At 33.5% G+C, this 14,513-nt stretch overlaps 1 protein-coding gene across 6 annotated transcripts in view; it reads right to left on the reverse strand.

Annotated features, from left to right (window-relative positions):
- PIK3C2G (phosphatidylinositol-4-phosphate 3-kinase catalytic subunit type 2 gamma) overlaps positions 1-14,513 on the reverse strand; it is a gene marked incomplete at both ends in the record, with an annotated part of 352,092 nt that overhangs the window by 319,915 nt on the left and 17,664 nt on the right. The window lies entirely within an intron of this gene.

Raw genomic sequence — 14,513 nt, forward strand, 5'->3', positions numbered from 1 at the left:
GTGGCATGCATGCGGGATCTAGTTTCCCGACCAGGGATCAAACCCCGGGCCCCTGCATTGGGAGCTTGGAGTCCTACCCATGGGACCACCAGGGAGATCCTTCCTCATATTGTTTTAAATGACAAGATAGTACACGTATTTTCAAATGCATTACATTAGAAAATGACTAGACACATTTAGAATAGACATAATAAAGAATACTTAACATATTCAAAGTTACTTTCACCCAGCCATCGCAAAGCTGAGGACAACATGCTTCTGGGAGGTCTAAGTGATGTCACAAAGTGTTTGTGGGGACCACTGTATCAAGGAAGCAGAGCCGTGTGGTAGAAATGTCATTGGCTTTAGAGACAGATTTACTAGCTTTGTGACCTTAGGCCAAGTAAACTGTCTGAAACTCAGTATTTTCCTTTTTAGAGTTGGGATATTATGTCTATGTCAAAGGTTTGACAAGCAGATTAAACAAAAAATATCCTTACACATTTCAGAAATTTCTAATGGTGTAATTATATTTTCCCGCTCCCTCCCTCCCTTCCTCCCTCCCTTCCTCTCTCTGTAAATATTTCCTAATCACAAATTAAGTGATGAGCAGAATGAATTACTGATTCACTACATAGTGTTTGGAATACAATCTGATTCCACTTCTTTTAAATGAAAGGCTTTTATTATATGATCTCCTTTATAGATTTGAATTTTGATATTTATAGTAACTTAGTCATTAAAAAGGATGAATTATGTTAATGTAGCACTTTAAGGATTTTGTTTAAACACATGAAAGATTTCAGGAGAAAATAACACTCATTAAAAATTTGGGGCCCTTCAGGTGATGTATTCATTTATCTGGAAAACCCATTAGATGTTTGGGACCACCTATTTATAACAATGTCTGACAAATAGAGCATTACTCTGTTGATATCTACTATATTCTCTGTAAATGTTATTTTGACAGCTGCCATTTTTTAAGAAAATCCAACACCTATCCATTTTGGTGAGTGTTAGTGTTCACAGCATGTGTTCCCCCTTCTATTCCCATTCCTCCCGTTAGTCTAAACTAGATTCCTGTTCCATTGCTATCCATAGGGTTCTTATATTGTTCCTTGAGTTATTTCTACTGTGAGTCCAGACATAAGACATGGCCAGTGTATTCCCTGAGTTTCTGGAATCATTGATTCCTGCCTTCCTCCAAGGGCCATTCTCATATTCTATCACATATACTCAGGTTCCTCTTGTTTCATTTCCCCCAACCCTAATTCTTCTTTCCATGCTTAGAATTCTGTTTTCCTCTTCCTATTCTGGGAACCACTTTAAGAGCAGTGACCCACCTTGCTCTCAAAGCTTCCTTTTCTTCAATGTGTTGAAGTCTGGACTCTGGACCCCAGTACAGTGAATTCAGCCTCAGATATGGCTATTGCTTTCCTGAACTACCTTATTTTACCTACCTGTATGTATGTCCCTTAGTAGGCTTACCATATAAAATAGATGTCCAATAGATAAGAATTTCAGATAACAATGAATAAAAATTTTTAGTATAAATATGTTTTGTATAATATTCGATCCATACTTATACTAAGAAAAATTGGAACTTTTGAAATTCAAATTTAACTGAACATTCTATATTTTTATTTGCTAAATCTGTCAATTCAACTCCCTTCTCAAAGTAGGTCCTAGTTCTTCCCTTATCTTTTGCCTCACTCTGTTTTTGTGGGTGTGTGGCAGGGGTAGGGTCTGGGTAATTATCAGATTTTGGGTAATTAACAGACTTTGGAAGGAATTTTTCCTCTATAAATTTTCTTTTTTTTTTTAAGTTACATTATAGGAATATAGTCTAAGGGAAAACATTTGAATTGTACTAAATTGTGCAAAACAAAAAAGGTTTAAAAATTATTTCCCTTTTTACAAAATAACAGTTACCAAGAGTGTATTGCACTTTTTTTTATAGGCTGACATAAATGGCCCACCACACTTACATTTATGTTAAAAATGAGGTCAATTTTATTTTAGCTGTGTCTCTAACCTTAGATAAACTTATTTTAACTTATTTTCTGAGACTTTGCTTCCTAATCAGAAAATTTAAAGTACTCCATTCATAGCAATACCATCTGCTATGTTATTATAGGTTTGTATTAACCATATTTGTTTTTAATTTTTTTCCCTTCATTTTCTGGTATTATTTGAGTCCTGAGTCTCTTTTTTCTCTATCTTTAGAGGCTTAGGAGACATAATTAATTTTAATCTTCTAGTGGTTACCTAATTTTTTCTAGTAAAACATATCTTAAATCTTTTCCATTGCAACCTCAATCATTATTTATATCACACTCTCAAATAAATCTTAAAGCTTAATATGACTTTAATTTGGTTCTCTTTCATTATGCTACAATTGCCCAAGTAGAAATCATTTCAAATTTTTTCCAGATTCTTTTATAATTTACCTGATGAAATCGAGAAAAGTAGTAGATCAGTTGATCCAAAAAGTTATTAGAGATGAGAATTATAAAAAAGACAGATATCTTAATATACTTTATTTTTAAACTAAAAATAGTTAAATAGCCTGTCAATAAGCAAAGTTTTGTTGCTAGAATAAAGCAAGCTGTTGATATAGGATGAAGGCTCTGTTGATTACAATTTTGTGCCTTTCTGTCATAAACCAAACCTATAAGTAATTATCTTTAATTTCCAGCTCCGGCTTCTTTAATGAGGAACATATACTTGAAGTTGAGCAACAACCTGAATGGAGAATTGGTTTAGATTCCTATGATTATTCTAATCTTTTGAAGTTGTTTCTTCCACACTTAATTCAGCAGTAGTAGTTTTTAATGATCTATCTGGAATGCATTTGTTGAGTAAAGAGGGATGTACAGTTCCAATTTTAGAAATTTTTTCAACAAAACAATTTGCCCAAACATCCCTAATTAATGAGGACATCTTTTCATCTCTGACTTATTATGTTTATCACATGAACAATTTTCATAAATATCTGATCTGTTTCTGGACAACTTTATCTATTTCTTTCCAATATTTTTGCTTCCTTTAACTTTCTTATCCTAATGTGATGTCTAGGATGCTTGGCACACTGTTGAATAGTAGTAATGAAAATAGACATCCTTCTCTTTTTTTTGACTTTATAAAGAAAGCATAGAATGATTAACAAATACGATATTTACTGTGTCCCTGGAACATTCTTTTGTTGTCTGTTTTGTTAATGATTTTTTAAAATTATGAATAAGCTTCAGATTTTATTTAATGAGTTTTCTGCATCTACTGGATACATCATATTGAGAAGATCATTTTTTTCTTTGAATATGTTAATATATTAATTGTATCAGTAGATTTTTCCAATGTATAAGTATAATTATCTTTACATTCTTGGGTAGATGCATCCACTGGTAGATTTAATTTGCAATTTTTAAAGTTTCTTTTTTCTACATAGCAAAACTTAGATTGACCTATAATCTTAACATTTTGTGTTTAATCTTTGTTTTAGACATTACAATTAAACTAGCCTTGTAAACTGCATACACCTTTTTCTCAGTCCTGGAACAGTTCATATAATTGAGAATTATCTATTCCCTCAAAGTTTGGTGCAATTTGCCTAAAACTTCATTTTCTGCTCCCCACTGCTCTTTGTTGTATTTCACATTTATACTTCTTGAGCTAATTTTGAAATTCATGATTCCTTAGGAAATTGTCTATTTTTTTTATAAAGCTGTCAAACAGATGTCCCAAGTCCCTTCTATTTTAAATTGACATTTACCTGGGAGCTCTACAATCCGTTTGCAATTGTTCTTTCCTTTGCGTGCTATTACTCTTTCTTGTTTTACCAGAAGGTGTTTTATTGATAATTTTTCCTGTCATTTCATGAGAATTTTGGTGGGCTGGTGGGTGTATTCCCATTTTCAGTCTAATGTATTAATCCAGTTCTGAAGATATATAATTATCATTTTAATTATGGGAATAATTTTGCATGACGAGAGAGCTCAAAAACTGGAAAGGAAGGACTTTTCTGGTCCAACTCTCTCATTTTTCAAGTAAGGACACTGGGTTCAACCAAATAAGACCAGAGATTAGAACATAAATATTTGGAGTAAATATAACATACTTGAAGTTTACTTATAGATTCAAGCATTCCTGTTATAATGTGATACATGTGTTTCTTCTTGTAAAAGAGGGGATTGAGTTGTTCTGCAAATTGTGGACTAAAAATAAAAGATCTCATGGGAAAATAGGGCTGGAAGAGACCACTCAAATCAATACAGGTCTCTAATCAGAGTGTGTGCGCTTGTGCACACACCCCCTTCCCCCCACACACACCCCTTAGTACAAAAAGACACATCTAATTTCAAAAATTTAAAGACATACTATAGTAAATAACAGACCTGGCTTTTAAAAATGTTTTTAGCTTGGTGGAAGAGGATATAAGAAAGTTTTTTGATGCTGCTGAATATAGAGATGAGGGCAAAATGTACAAAAATTGTGGAGAATTCTTCAATAAACATTTTCAAGACAGAGCCTGAGGCCAAGTTGAGAAAAAAAACGCATGTTGGATGAATGGTCACTGGTCACTGGTATACTACTGTCGCCCTCAGCAGCTTCATGTGTACTTTGCATTCAGCCACTGTTACTTAGTGGAGCAAAACATTCATATGCCAGAAAAATTTACCAGTATGAAGGTGACTACTCTGAATAAACTAATTCATGTTACAGAAGTATGTCATATTGCAGAAGAATTTGTATTTGGTACATCTTTTTTTGGGTTATCATGTTTAAAATACTAAACAGTCATTTTTGTGTGTGTTAGCAATAACAACTATTACTGTGCTATGTCCCTTAAGATTAAGTCTCTGATGTTATTGAAAGGACTACAGATCCTCCAATAACCCTCACAATTTCTAAGAGCTGGAAACTACTGTTCACCACTTTGCCATCACTCTGTTTGGTAAGATCACCATTTTGATTAATTTGTATTTGATGATCTAGGGCTACACTATCCAATATTGTAACTCTTAGACACTTATGGCTACTGAGCACTTGCAATGTGGCTATCTGAATTAAGATGTGCTCTAAGTGTAAAATACACACTGAATTTTGAAGACTTAGCATAAAAAAGGAATAGAAAACATCTCAATATATTTTTAATTCTGATTACATGGTTAAATGATAATATGTTTGGTATATTGAGCTAAATAAAATATTACATTAGGGAATTCCCTGTTGGTCCAGTGGTTAGGACTCAGTGCTTTCACTGGCAAGGGTGCAGGTTCAATCCCTGGTCTGGGAACTAAGATCCCACAGGCCAGGTGGCATGGCCAAAAGAAACCAAAAAATTACATTGAAATTTATTTCCACCTGTTTCTTTTTATTTATTTTTTTAATGTGGCTAGTAGAAAACTCAATTATATTTCTATTAGACAGTGTTGATCTACAGAAAATGAAAGAGAAGAGAGAAAAAGAAAATAAAACATTAAAGAATAGAAAGAAAGGTGGTAGGTAGAATTTAGTTAGTAAATGGGATAAGGAAAATTAAATTTCTGTTTGAGGACTCTAGGTATTGGAAAAATATAGGAAGAAAGACTACCACACCAAGAGAAGGAGAAATGAAAAATATTAAAAATATTGCTGCTAAGATGGGTAACGTGGAGAGCAGAGTTCGAGCACTAAGAGAACAGGCCACAGTAGGTATTACTATGCTTATAATGTGAACATTGGAGTTTTCTATCTCAGATTATACACACCAGGTGTTTTTCTCAATCTGGTAACATTTCAAATATGGGTGCTTAGTAGTTTTATTTAATAATAATGTAAAAAACTTCAACTGTTAAATGAACTCAATCTCTATGATCTAATCAAAAGTTTAGTTTTTTCTTCATATATACTCATAAATAAAAATTCTGCACATCCATTTATTTATTCTCTCAACAAATATTTGATTCCAGCTATGTGCTTGTTGCTATCTTAGGAACTGTTTTCTGAATATAACTGTCATTTAAGATGAACACCAAAAGGCTGAATCCTTGCACATAATTACTCCTATTTCCTATTCATAAGTAGCTCATATTATTTTAAAGCTTATCACATGAGCAGTTTATACATGGCAGTATGTATATATTAAGAGATTAATAATATTAACACCAAAAAGTCATGTGCAGATACTTTAAATTTGTCCTACAGGCAAAAAAGACATCCTAAATAATGTCCAACCTATGAATAGTGATTCAGCCTAAGAACTCCTTGAAAACTCACGTTTATCAACATTACTCTTTCATCAGGATGAATACATATTCTTATTTTATAGGATCACTAGATCTAAATTTTCTCCATTCTGATGTATAGGAAGTAGTCACAGAGATTTTTTGTGAAATATTACAGTCATAGATAGAAAAAAGTATTTTAATTTTATCTTACAAATATTAAAAGCCAGGATTGCTGACAGCTATTAAATATGTTTCTTTAAGAAAACTCAGTAATAAAGCTGACTTTTAATACTTTGGTTGACTAAGAAATATAAGGTGAGTATGACAAGATATTAAAATATTAATAATACTATAGTACTCCACAGAGCATTTTTCAGGTACTTATTTATGTACACACACATGAACACACACACACATGCACACCCACACATTCCTTTGGTATTTACCACTTAAAAATTTCTATGATATTATATTGATATCTACCATATCTTTAGTTCCAGTGAGCTTTGTAACTAGTGGAAATGCCCTGGATTTTATGCTTAAAGTGGTATTTATTACTGGCTCAGCATAGATAAATATCAGCGATATGTTGTTTTCCTCAACCAGTGCTCCTCTCATTTATAGTTATTTTGCTTTCAGGGGAACCTTGAGTAAGAAAGTTAAACTTCATGACTTGGAGAGACAAGCATAGGTGAAGTTCTAAAACTATAGCTCACAGCCATGGGGTGGTTAGTTGAGGAGGGTCGTGGTTTTGAACAGAGGCCTTCGATGGAGCATAAATGGATACCAACAGCAACTACTCAAGGGAAAACTGGACCTAAAAGATCTTGCCCCATTTTTCTTAATTCCCTCCAGCCTGTAAAAAGGCAACTATCCCTAGTGCTTCTTCACTTGAATATGGCTGTATTCCTTTACGTATATAGTATACATACTTTTTTAAATTCAAAAATAAAATGAAATTGAACATATTGCAAGGGATTTTTTTTTAATCTAGAGGAAAAGTTTTATAACAACTTCCAATTTTACAGTGCCCTCTCTATTAAGCTATGTATGCATAAAAGAAAAGTAGGGCTTCCCTGGTGGCGCAGTGGTTAAGAATCCACCTGCCAGTGCAGGGAACACGGATTCGAGCCCTGGTCCGGGAAGATCCCACATGCCGTGGAGCAACTAAGCCCATGCGCCACAACTACTGAGCCTGTGCTCTAGAGCCCACGAGCCACAACTACTGAAGCCCACGCACCTAGAGCCTGTGCTCTGCAACAAGAGAAGCCACTGCAATGAGAAGCTGTGCACCGCAACAGAGTAGCTCCCGCTCGCCACAACTGGAGAAAGCCCATGTGCAGCCACGAAGACCCAACGCAGACAAAAAAAAAAAGAAAGAAAGAAAGAAAAGTAACAACAATCTATATAAATGAAGTTAATTAATACAGAGGGTCAGGACTTCCCCGGTGGCGCAGTGGTTAAGAATCCACTTGCCTAATGCAGGGGACATGGGTTTGATTCCTGGTCTGGGAAGATCCCACATACCACGGAGCAACTAAGCCCGTGAGCCACAACTACTGAGCCCGTGTGCTACAACTACTGAAGCCCGCGTGCCTAGAGCCTGTGCTCCAAAACAAGAGAAGCCACCGTAATGAGAAGCCCGTTCACCGCAACGAAGAGTAGCCCCTGCTCACTGCAACTAGAGAAAGACCGCATGCAGCAATGAAGACCCAACGCAGGCAAAAAAAAAAAAAAAAAAAAAAGAGGGTCAATAAGAAAGAAATACAGCAGTGAAGCTGGAACTTTGTATCTTTTGCAAAAATATATACTGAGTTCCAGGGAGGTTTTTTTGAGTTATTTTATGTAAAATTTGTAATATAGTCACCAACTTGGGAGATCAAAAATATGGATTTTATTCCATTTCAAGTTTCATTATTTTTCCTACAAATGTCCAGAGAAGAAACATTCTGTGGACTTTCCTAATACAAAACATTCAAGAACTAAGATTAAAATAGCACATGTAAGCCTTATTAAAGTGATATTGGCTAATTTGAAATATTATGTAATTCAGATATTCTTAGCTAATAATTTCTTTACCTTATTTAAGATAAATAGAGCACTAGGCTATTTAAACCTCAATTCAAAATTAGGGGGATTAATAATTCTTAGCTTTTAGAAGTAAACAAGACTTGAGTAAACAAAAATAACTTGATAGATGCATGTTAGCTAGTACAGTTTTAGGTATAATAAAATTAAATTATTTGCCTGCATTTCATTCTGATTTGCCTTGTCTTCATGGAAAAATCATGCAACAGCTTTGTGACTCTTCATCAAGTCTGTTGGTTAGTGATGCTTGAACAATCACAAAGCTTTAAAAAAAGCATGGAGCTGAAATATGCTATAATTTTTACATGTTTCTTTCAATAATAAACATCTTTATTTAATGTAAGCTCTTTGGGGAATTGCTTTCAAATGAAGATATGTATAGAGTATTCACATACTGGGACATTTGTTCTAGTACAGTTATTGGCTAGAACCAAATGCAAGTTTGTATATATTACTATTATTAATTTTTAGTTAACTATTTATTAAAGATAGCAACCAAAGTTAATATTAAAGTGTTAGGAAGAGTACTTTGAAGGAAATCCAAAACTAAACTGAAGTAACTCAAGATACTCTTAATGAATGATTTATTAACAGAACATGTTTTCATTATTGTGTGTGAGAGCTCTCAAAGTGATGATGTTCTTTCCTATGCTCTGACATGGTTCTGTGATTTTATAAGAAGAAAACAAAGTTATGTAAAAGAGAAACACACCTTAATCTATTTATTTGCTCAAAGTAAATTAAAAAGTTATAACAGATTAGATTATAATTTGGAATTCTTAGCTGTTCTGAATGTGCTGAAACTAATCAATTTGTTCAAGTTTGCTAAATGAAATACTTAATTTCATTGAGAATAAAAAGAATCATTCCACACCACCCCAGGAATATATGTAACTGAGTTTTTACTGCTAATGGGTATAATCTATTGCCTTAAACTTTATAAAATATCACCTAGCCTTTTCCTCACTGGTACTTAATAGTCTGACTTTTACTTTGAATAAAAGACAATTCCAATTTATAATCAAATGTTTAAAGAATAAATTAATACTAATTGTAATGGGATTAGCTAAAACATTTTTTAACCTAGAAGTTTTCTTAAGATTATTTAAAAATTCTAATTAGATTTAATTTTTGAAGAGGATTTTCTTACTCTAATCAAAGGAATTCAGCATTTTCTCTCCTAGGAGAGGTTAAGAGAGAGAAAAGGGACTCCAGAGTAGATAACCAGATCAGACTAATCAATGCTGGTGGTGAATCAAGAGGTAGATACTGTTTCTTAATTTAGATATAAGAATATATATGACAATTTCAAAGTAAGGTTTTTAATTACCATAGGTTTTCTTTTTCTTTTCTTTTACTTTTTTTAGTACTCTGAGTTCTACAATTCCTTGACAAGAGTCAATTAAATAATAAAGAAAAGTTTTGTTTTGTCTTGTTTAAGTCAAGGATGTAAAACGTGGCCATAACTGTAAGCAATAGGCCCAAGCAGAATTTTCAAGAAAGATTATTTACTTTCTCCTTATGCGGCTTACTATTGACAATGCAGTCATGACTTATTCAACTATAGCTTTTAGGTGCAGTACATTTTATTTATTCTGCAGTACAGAAGCTGGTAAGGAAAATTGTTTTTAAGTTGAATTAGAAAGTAAGACTTATAACAAGACTTTTGAGAAAAGAAATTACTCAAATCACATAGATTAGGAGTAAGAAACAGAAAAACCTGCACTCCTAGTAAATATCAGGCTCTTAGATAATAAAAGATAAAATTATGAAGTAGCATTATACTTCATATATTATAAATATATGAGTCTAGGAGAAGGTACAACTACTCTTACTCTCTGGAAAGAAAGTAGACACGGGAACACTCTAGGAAACAGTCTTTCTGTCCCTAGGTCTTTATATCTGTGCTGCATCTCATGGAAAAGACAGGAAGTTATAGTCCCTGTCCTCAAGTCTGCCACTGCATAAGCCCAAGGGGGTCTGTCTACTCAATAAGGTCATGAGAACTGGGGAAATGGGATTACCAAGGACACTCCTACCATGGTAGTTAACCTGGGGGCTAAAACCAGGAATGTAATGGAAGATGCTAATATTTTTTATTATTTCTCAGTTTAATTTATTCTGATTTGCTTATTCAGTGTCCGTGCTTCATATTGCTCACAACTTTGTTTTAAGCTGCCAACAGCCTGTGATAAAACTGATAAAGTTCTAATGCTTTCATTTACTCTTTGCCTATAATTTAAAAACCCTGTTTGTAAAGCAGTTTTTGAGGAGAAGACTGATACTTAATGAAACTCTTTTTGATGGTAATTGAAGTACTTAATAAGACTAGCATGATATCCAGGTATAAGAGGTCAGGAACTTTCTCATTTAGAGAAGAGTTATGGAGATGTGTTATTAGAGTGAATTACTAGATTTATAAAAGCATTTAACAGGGAGAGGGAGTGCCAGAGCAAGAGCCAGAGTGAGAATGGAATATTTTAATTGACAGAAAGAGTTTGTCATACTAGATTAAAATGAGTATTTAATGAGCTGTAAAAATAATACAGTTGACCTTTAAAAAGGAGAATTTGGGCTTGCTAGGAAACTTATCTTTCTTAATTTTTAAATATGCTACGAAGTATAACATCTTATTTTGTTGATTAAATTCAATATTTGTGCAAGGTACTGGTTTTAAAAAAATGTGTAAATTTTTTTTCATTGAGTCAAAATTCTTAGGTCACTAGTATCCCTGGTCTCTAATATCTTGCTACTTGAAATGTCAACCATGGACCATTAGCATGAGCATCACCCAGAAGTCTGTTAGAAATGCAGTCTCCTCCCCATCCCAGACCAAGTGAGTCAGAATCTGTTTTTTAACAAGATCCTCAGGTGATTCATATACAAATTAAAGTTTGAGAACAGTTTTAACATATCAATATAAATATAGATTTATTTGTAATTTGTGTCTATCTATCCTCTTGTTTATTTACATTTCCCCCCTTCCCAGGATTTTATTTACTACTTGACTAACTCTGGTTAAGACAGATGAATTCAATAAAATAGCAAAATATGACTTAAGGAGGAAATTAAAAAATAGAGAATCACAAAAATACTGCTAGCAAAGTAGTGAGAAAGTATCCTGACCATTGACATTTAATTTTGATGATGAAAGGTCTTAGCTACTTCCTCAAAACTTGGTTAGTTCAAGTAGTTACTTTTTTTGTGACTATTTTAACAGACTGATACACCTTCTGGAAGAAACCAAGGAGTTTAAATTTTAAGGATTTGCCCTTATCTAATCCAAAGTAGATGAGAAACTGCAAAAGTAGAAACTAAATATAATTTATCACTATCTTCATAAAACAGGTTAAGGAACATAGTTCTGATAACATAAGGGAAGTTTAAAATGAAAAATCTTTCTACATCATTCTACAACAGTAATAGTGGGGTTTTTTTTGGAGGGGGAATACTTATCCATTTTTTAGTTTATTTTAACAACCATATAATATTTTTAATTGATTTAGAACTATGATTCACAGGAGCTCATAGCAATCCATATATAATGAAAGGACTAGTAGAGGCTTAATAAAATTTTACACTTAGAATTAAAGATTACTAAAATATAATCCTACAGCTTATTTTTACAGTAGAAAAATATATTAAAAATGCAGTTTTTAAGAGGAAAAGAATTTGAAGTTAAAGGAGGTTAACTCATTTTGCCAAATCAACGGTGTTAGAGAGTAGTGTTACAAATAGTGGGAAGGATTTTTGTTTTCACATTCTTCATTTACTTAAACAGTCTCAAGATACCCAAAAGAAAGTCAATTTTTACCTAATCGGAAATTTGGAAATGACAGAAAGTCCATCTTCAGTGATTATGATTTAACATTATTTTAGTCAAAGCATTTCTAAACACTTCCTAATTAAAAGTTTTAAAAAATTTTATACACGTCAGAAAGTGAGTGTTCTGTAAGTTATGTCTCTTTTCCTTGAGTTTGACCTAAACGCTGTATGTTGAATTATAAGCTCAACATATGTTGTGTTTATTGCACAATATATGGTCATTATTCTTAATGAAGTGTTATCCTATAATTTTTGTTTTCAAATGGCCCTTTATCATGAAAGGAGGCTTTGTAATAGAGTGGAAAGATTGTGGGCTACAGAGTCAGATAAACCCATGCCATCCTGACTTTGCTGCTTCCAATTTTATGACCTTTAGCAAGTCATTTAATTTCTTTTAGCCTCAGTTTTCCCATATGCAAAATGGGAATAATTATACCTTTCTTATATGAGAATGGGTGGTATTACATGTGAAAATTCTAGCCCATAAGAGGCTTTTAATAAGTAAAATCAATTTTCTTATTGTTTTTGTTGTTATAATATTATTATTTTCATTTCTATGCAACTTGCTTAAGCATTCCTGCTTTTATCAGAGATCCAGTTTTCCAAATGCCTAGTTATCTTTCTGGTTATTAAGATTAAAAAAATTATATTTGTTTGAACTCCTGCTGATCTTTCAGGGAATAAAAGTTCCTCCTTCAGGGCACTGCTAACCTCTTCATCTGTCTTTTTGATCCCATATTCTCCCAACTCCTCACCATTGATATATTCTCTGCCTTCAATACTTCCCTCTCCATTGGTTCTTTCCTTTCAGCTTATGAATATTTTCAAATCTCTCTTATCCACATTCCCCAAATCTCCAAACTGATTCTCCTCAGCATTTAAAACCCCATTTTTCTCCAGGCTTTTATCACCACACATTACTTCTGAGAGAGTAGTCTGCTTATGTCTTTCTGTTTAGCACCTTCCATTCTCCTTAGCTCATTGCAATCTTGCTGTTTTCTCCTCCGTTTTAGTAAATTTGTTCTTATCTGAATCACCAACTCATTTTGTAATTGCCATATTTAATGATGATTTTTCAATCCTCATCAAATTTATTTTCAGTATTTGACACTATTTACTTAGTACTTGAGACTTTCTCTTCCCTTCTTGTGAAAGGCACGTTTTCCAAGGTGTCCTGCAATTTAAATTGCTTTTTTCCAATTTCCTTCTTCTGCTCCTCCTTCCTCCTTCTTTTATATGGTAATGTTCTCAGGATCCTTTCTTTTGTCACTTTCCCTACGTGGTTGCATATGTCTCTAAGACTTCCATTCCTTCTTAGAGCTAACAGTTCCTTATCCCACACCAGATTTCCTAAAATCTGGGCTATTTTCTCAATTACAGATGACCCTTCGCACTCACATACTCAATGTGTTTCGGACTTGATTAATTATTTTATACCCTCAAACTTCCATTTCTCTGATAACTATCATCATTACTGAACTCACATCAAAACTAGTCATCATCTTCTACTCCCTCCAGGCAATCCCATGTCAACTGAAGAATGTTGCTCACCATATGGCTCTACAAGGATTGAGTCATGAGCCACTGCAGTTGCTGACCTCCACACCGTGCAAGGAGTTCAGGGCAGAGATCAGGAATGAGGCAGTCTGTGCTCTGGGAAAACTGGCACAGCTGGCTTTCAGATAGTTAGATATTTTCAGGAGAAAATTTTATGATTCCAGTTTCTTGCATCTTTCCATACTTAGAAATGCACGAAAATCATTAACTAGGATATCTGTGCCTCCTGACTAGCAGTAACCTTCTACTGAGATGTGTTTGATTGCATGTACCCTTTCTCCAAAATCACATATAAGCTGATCTCTCCACCGTAACTTCAGAGCAGTTCCTCAGAGATAGCTGAGAGGCTATAGTCCTCATCAAGTCCCCCCCAGAAATTGTAACCCACAGCTTTCACGTTGAGCGTTTTCATTTCAGTTGACATCACATATTTAGTTGCCAAGTTCCATTAATTCCACTGTTTTAATACTCCAGGGATTTAATAGTTCCTGTTTAGCCCCACTGCTGCTACTTTAGCTCAAGCTCTGTCACGTGTCATATGTTCAGTTATGTTCTCCTAACTCGAGTTTTTAACTCTTTTTAAGCATACATTACTGTTCATATGATCACTTAAATGCTTCTCCCATCCTCCAAAATAATTTATTTCCTTAATCTCTTGATAGCAAAAAAAGACATGTTTATTGTAGACATTTTGTAAGTAAAAAAAGAAATGAATAAATATTATCTGTATTGTAGTTCTTTTTCAAGGAGTGGCTACTCCAACATTTTAGTGTATAGGATTTCATTTAGTGTATAGGATTACATTTTCATGTATAGGATTTCTATTTATTTTCCAAATAGTAATATACTTATTTT

Source organism: Hyperoodon ampullatus, assembly GCF_949752795.1.
Source record: "Hyperoodon ampullatus genome assembly, chromosome: 11".
NCBI classification, from domain to species: Eukaryota; Metazoa; Chordata; class Mammalia; order Artiodactyla; family Ziphiidae; genus Hyperoodon; species Hyperoodon ampullatus.